This window comes from Salvia hispanica, chromosome 6 (genome assembly GCF_023119035.1).
Source record: "Salvia hispanica cultivar TCC Black 2014 chromosome 6, UniMelb_Shisp_WGS_1.0, whole genome shotgun sequence".
Classification (NCBI taxonomy): domain Eukaryota; kingdom Viridiplantae; phylum Streptophyta; class Magnoliopsida; order Lamiales; family Lamiaceae; genus Salvia; species Salvia hispanica.
This window is the reverse complement of record NC_062970.1, coordinates 32,718,275-32,724,274: the sequence shown is the minus strand read 5'-3', so window position 1 is coordinate 32,724,274 and position 6,000 is coordinate 32,718,275.

Genomic DNA, 6,000 nt, shown 5'->3' with positions numbered 1-6,000 from the left:
CGCTCTGCACTAAAGCCTTCGTCTTCTATTATCATATTGTGCAGTATGATACACGCAGTCATGATGTCCGCGACATCATCTTCGTGCCATTGTCGAACCGGACACCGTAAAATGGCCCATCGCGATTGGAGGACTCCGAAAGCCCGCTCAACATCCTTCCTAGCACCCTCTTGTTTTTTTGCAAAATAGGTCTGCTTCGGCCCAACAGGTTGTCGGATCGTCTTGACAAACACGGGCCAGCGTGGGTATATTCCATCGGTCAAATAGTATGCCCTGTTGTACTGCGTGCCATTGGCCACGAAGCTGATCTGCAGACCCTCACCCCGGGACTCGTCATTGAAGAGATGCGATGATTGTAGAACGTTGATGTCATTGTTCGACCCAGCGACACCAAAATACGCATGCCAGATTCGCAAGCGGTAGTCAGCAACGGCTTCAAGAATCATCGTGGGATGTCGCCCTTTGAAACCAGAAGTGAACTGCCTCTTCCAAGCCACCGGGCAGTTCTTCCACTCCCAGTGCATGCAATCGATGCTGCCCATCATGCCCGGAAAATGATGCACTGTCCCGTGCATATTTATCAGTCTCTGGCATTCCTCGGCCGTCGGTTTCCGTAGGTACTCCCCTTTGAAGAGTTCTTTGATACCCTTGCAAAACTGCCTCAGCGTCTTGAGGGCAGTCGTTTCGTCCATCTGTAGATATTCGTCGAACATGTCAGCAGGTCCGGCATAGGCAAGCTGCCTAATTGCGGCCGTACACTTCTGATATGTCGACAATCCGGGTCGACCGGTGGCATCACTGCGCAAGGTGAAGCACCTGTATCGCTGAGACAAACAATCCGCAATGTGGATGAAGAGTTGTTGCGACATTCTGAATCGCCGACGAAAAATCTCCGGCGGATAACGGGGGTTGTCGCCGAAGTAGTCTTCCATCAACCGCTGGTCGGCTCCGACATGGTCACGGTTGATAAACCGGCGACGGTATCTTGGCCGAGCGATGGCCGCCGCCGCCGCCAAAGCCGCCTCCTCGGCATCACTCCGCAAGGTGAAGCACCTGTATCGCTGAGACAAACAATCCGCAATGTGGTTGAAGAGTCGTTGCGACATTCTGAATCGCCGACGAAAAATCTCCGGCGGATAACGGGGGTTGTCGCCGAAGTAGTCTTCCATCAACCGCTGGTCGGCTCCGACATGGTCACGGTTGATAAACCGGCGACGGTATCTCGGCCGAGGGATGGCCGCCGCCGCCGCCAAAGCCGCCTCCTCCTCGTCGGCTTCATCTTGCACCGCTGCAACGAGTTCTTCGAACTCCTCATCGACCAAGCGCTGAAAATTTTCATCGTCGGAATCCATGTTTTGAATCTTAAATTGAAATCAAGTGGAAAGTGTAGAGTTTGGTTTGGGGTAAAAAAATTGGGGGAGAATGGATGAATATATTAAAAATTTTGAAAAAAAAAAAAAATTAATTTCGGTGGGCAGGGCCGCGGCTCTCGGCACTTGCAGTGGCGGGCCGAGCCGCCTGCCCAAGAGCCTCGGCCTGGCCGAGCGCTCGGCTCTCTCTCGTCCACCCCCCCGAGCCGTGGGCATGGCTCGCCTCAGTAGTGGGGGGCCGCGGGCTGCCCAAGCCTGGGCCGAGAGCCGCGGCTCCCCAACTGTGGATGCTCTTATATATGGTGTATAAATTATGGTTTTGTTTCCTAAGTGTGTTAATTATATTTGATATAGTCTAATTAAGTTAATTAGTTCCCAACTAATGATAATATTGTTATTGGACTTTTGATTTTCTGGGCCTGCATTGTTTAGATGCATGGGACAATTTAAAAAATCGAATTGGGCTTATTCCATTCTTTTTTTGGTGTGTGTTTTAATGTGTTGGGCCATTTAATTGTGTAATTAGAGATTTATAATGATTGTATAATAATTGTTTTTAATATTTATATGTAAATATGAGAATTTTATTTTTATTATATATTGTTGTTTTTATTTATTTAATAAATTCTATATTTATCAAAAAATCTGTTTTATTTGTTTTATTCATAATTATTGAATTAGTTATAACATGTACCATGAGATTAAACTATTTACATTTTTTTCCCTTCTTTAATTATTTTATTAATTAATATGTATTCTACAAAATTTAATTTTATAATATTAAATTTTTTTACAATAGGATTGGATTTTGGGCTTGAATTAATTGGGTTTTGGCTTATAAATGATGTTGATAGTGATGAACTTGATACGCCAAATATGGAAGGGAGCACTGTTGCATCATCATGTTTGTTTCAATCTGAATGTATTTTTCTATCTATATTCAGATTGAATTATATCAATTTTATAATTTTTTTTATTTAGATTGAGTTCGAAGGAGTACGTTTTCCTTTTTTAATTCTTGATATTGTTATTAAATATTTATACTTATTGTAATTAAAACATTTTTCTAATCATAGACGCTATTGTTATTCTCTCTTTTTTTCTTTATTAGTCAACATTATTTTTTTAAAATCGTTTGGCCCGTGCATAGCACGGGTGTTAACACTAGTAATGTATAATACAACTCATCCAAGTATCTAAATTCTAATGACATTGTAGGGAGTCTATTCAGACAATGAAACGACATTAAATGATTTCAGAGAAGATCAATTCCAACATTCAGAAATACATAAAGCAAACATGTTTCTGCATTCAGAGTGCTCAAGCTTTGCATATTAAGAAATCAGTTTATTTTCCAAGCTTTTTTGAGACACTTTGTTTATACACTTTACATATCTAAACTTTTGTTATCGATACGGAATCAAAAAATTAAACAGAATCACGCTTCAAAAAATTAAAATAGAACCACAAAAACTCACGGATCTGCCGATAAAATCACGGAACTCGCGCTTCAAAATCAAAAAATTAAACAGAATTCCCGATGATAACACTTGTGGATCTACCAAATCGAAGACGAAACAAACCGGAATAGAAAAGCACCTTAAATTTTGGCAACTATGCGGGATTCATGGTCAAGATTTAGGGTTTTTTGTTTAGATTAAGAGAATGGAGAAAAAGAAGTGGAAGGAAATGAATGGAGAAAGAGTAGTGGAGGGGATGGATACGGATGGACGATGGATCCCCTACTATGTAGTGAAAACACAAGACCAATGTCTCTCTCAGATACGACGACGTTTCTTGTTTACTGTTTCTCTTTTCTTTTTTCATGTGTGTTTTATTTAAAAATGAAGATGATCACCAATATAAAGATGATCGCCAATTAGGTCTGTGCATCTCTTTCACGATAAAATTTGGAAAGTGCATACAATTACAATTTTCCTCTCTTTCTGTGATTGTAATTTGTAATTGTATAAAAACAATGTAGTAGGGCATCAATGCCATTAAATTTGTACTCGGAGTAATAATTTTTTCCGCCAAACAAGTTACTAGCAGTATATTAGTATCAATTCACTTTATTTTTCGAAAATAGGGAGTAATAGTTTGTGATGCCGAGTCCACCAAAAATAAAAAAGTCCACCTAGGTCTCGTTTGATTGACTAGAAACAAGTGGAAATGCCATGATAGGCTTTAGTTTATGGTCGTTCGATTGCCATGTTTGGGCAATCACAAGGCCCATGAAAGTGATGAAGCCCGTCCTAGCCCGAAAAGTTAAACCAATAAATCGTGATACTCCTATGAGTCCTATCCCACGAAAATTGGTGCGATTGTGCACTGTTACACCTTGTTCTATCCCCCGAAATTGGTGCAACTGTGCAGTGTTACACTTTGTTACCCATAAATGCCCCTTCTCTCACCCTACCCACCTCATTTCTCTCATCTCGTTCCTCTTTCCTTTATCTCTCCTCAGATGCAATGCAAGTACATTTTTGTATAGCATGCTCATTCTAATGTTTTCTTTCTTTCTTTTTGATAGGTATGGCATTGAGCAAGAGTACACACTAATACAGAAGAATGTTAATTGGCATCTTGGATGACCATCCGGTGGTTATCACCTCAGGTGATTGTTACCCAGTTTTTTTTGTGACTATCTGTTAACACTAATGTTAGTTAATTTAGTGTTAGTTTGCGATCTGTATGAGGCAAAGGTCGAGTCTTGGTTATAGGGCTCTGGGTTTTCGATGTATGAATATATTTGGTTGGTTTGTAAAGTTGAACACTTGCAGACTTAATGATAGATTTTGATATGAAGCTTTATTTGTATTTGGAATGTGTATATTTGCAATGATCTTGAAATTTAGTGTATGTTACAATTTATAGAGCCAATGAAATTATTTTGTGTTGTTCTTCATTTAAAGGGTTTGGTAATAGTCTCAATGTGTCTCTAAACATTTACGGACGCTTTTTAATAGTGTCCCTAATTTGCATTTAGAGACGCTTTTTAATAGTGTTCCTAATTTGCATTTAGGGACGCTTATTAAAAGCATCCCAAATTAATTCACCGACGCTCACTATTTGCATCCTTATTTTTATTTGGCACACCACCAATAAGGACGCTTTTTAATGATATATTTAGAAACATAAAAAAAGCCGTTTCTAATGGAGTAAAAAAGCTGTCTCTAGCCATTCTCATGAGAGGCCCCATTATATGAGACATTTTTTATATAAAGACCAAAAATAATTGGAGTGCAGGTAACAATTACCGTCATGAGTGATCGAAATAGTGCATGAGGTGAAATGAGCAATACTCGAACATATGTTTCTACCATTGCATTGCTAGGTACAACCTGTTCCAGTGCAATATAATCAAATTCAATGAAACGAACTCAAGGAAAATTATCAAGAGGGAAGGTGCCTTCTTCCACTCAAACAAAAGAGAAGGAAACTACTCCCACAAAAGGGGATAATGAAAATGAGAGAGTAAAATACAAGAAATAAAAGTTCAATAAATTAGTTTACTCTACCAACGTTCCCATCTTAGGAGAAGGAACAAGGGAAAAGACAGAGAGATGGTTGCTTATTGTTGTGTGGAGAGATTGTGTGGCATTTTGGAGAGCAAGAGGGAGAGAAAGTTGAGTACTATGTGTCCTGTTATATAAATAGCAATTCACATGTCACTAGAGTAATACAACATTATTAAATTTACACATTATTCATTGATTGATTAGAGGTTGATCATCGATTATGTCAATTAAAAAATATACAAGTCGGAACACAGGTTCTAGTATGATTTCAATTTTAAATAGAACCTCTTCAAGACTTCCAATTTTATTTTTTCAATAATGATTTAAGTCATCACGATCATTATTCTTCTAGAGTTCTAGTATGCCCAATAATCTATCTATAACTATCTAAAGTGGTAGTTCTGTTGATATTCACCAAACTGCCACTATGTTGCATTTTGAAAATGTTTAAATATACATCAAAGAATTATATATGTTGCGTTTGAGTGTGTAGAATCTATTGTTATTATGTTTCCCTTCTTAAAGCATAGACGTGATAATAAATGTTACAAGCTTGAACGTTTTTCTCTGCATTACATTTATTGAAACATTTTGGTAATCTACATTTCTACTTCGAAACAATAAAGCTATTGAGGTTTATTTAGATTTATGAATCTGCAGTTCAGGATGGAGTATAGAAGCCAAAAGTTTTTGTCAATTATTCAGTTTATTCCCTAGATTCGAATTTGTGCTAATACAATGATGAGTCATTTTTTTTTATTAGAATAGATGAAAGAATATTATACCTTTTTTTGTAAATCTAAGTAAATATTCCAATATTTTTGTTCAAGTTATGTTATTTTTTTCTCTTAGATCTTTAGCTGCACATATATTTTCTTTTATTTGTATATCTTATTCTAACTAACCCACTATTTGATCATTTATCGCACATCTTCTTTTAGTTATTTGTTCTATTTTTATTTTACTCCGCTCATATCATAAATTAAAATTGTATAAAATCGTTTACCGAATATAACATATTACATTTAATGTGGGTTGAGAGAAGCACATTTATCTTTTTGTTATTCTTTATAATGTTTTTAATCGTTTATAATATTATGAATACTTAT